The sequence below is a fragment of the Schistocerca piceifrons genome, chromosome 1 (assembly GCF_021461385.2).
Source record: "Schistocerca piceifrons isolate TAMUIC-IGC-003096 chromosome 1, iqSchPice1.1, whole genome shotgun sequence".
Classification (NCBI taxonomy): domain Eukaryota; kingdom Metazoa; phylum Arthropoda; class Insecta; order Orthoptera; family Acrididae; genus Schistocerca; species Schistocerca piceifrons.
This window is the reverse complement of record NC_060138.1, coordinates 158761286-158761946: the sequence shown is the minus strand read 5'-3', so window position 1 is coordinate 158761946 and position 661 is coordinate 158761286. Positions and strand designations below refer to the sequence as shown.

Below are 661 nucleotides of genomic sequence, written 5' to 3'. Positions count from 1 at the left end.
TGCCCAAAAAAAAAAAAAAAGCACTCCGTCATCAGGCCACAAGCGGCCCGCCGGGACCATCCGACCGCCGTGTCATCCTCAGTGGAGGATGCGGATAGGAGGGGCGTGTGGTCAGCACACCGCTCTCCGGGTCGTTACGATGGTTTTGTTTGACCGGAGTCGCTACTATTCGGTCGAGTAGCTCCTCAGTTGGCATCACGAGGCTGAGTGCAGCGCGAAAAATGGCAACAGCGCATGGCGGCCCAGATGGTCACCCATCCAAGTGCCGGCCACGCCCGACAGCGCTTAAATTCGGTGATCTGACGGGAACCGGTGTATCCACTGCGGCAAGGCCGTTGCCCAGTCCTGCCCAAGGAAACATTTAATTACATATTTAATAAAAACTCAACGAGATAAAGTTTTGATTCTTTCCTGCAGTATGTCTTTGTGATGAGTAATTAAGTTTTTAGCGAGTAACCAGTAAAAAGAAAAATTTTTATGTAACTCTCTGTCACCGATTACCTCGGGCGTAGAATACCATGCAACTGAGATCACACAACGCCGCTGCAAAAACTACACAGGCGAGTTCTCTCTGCTAGTAGGCTCACTTCCATTACCATAGTGACATGAGCATCAAAGCTGCTTGCACACTACATGTGCCGGCCGGGGTGGCCGAGCGGTT

The 661-nt window shown here is 51.1% G+C and overlaps 1 pseudogene; it reads right to left on the bottom strand.

The window, feature by feature from the left end:
* Positions 1-222: 222 nt before the first annotated feature.
* LOC124724973 lies at positions 223-340 on the bottom strand (annotated as a pseudogene).
* Positions 341-661: the final 321 nt, after the last annotated feature.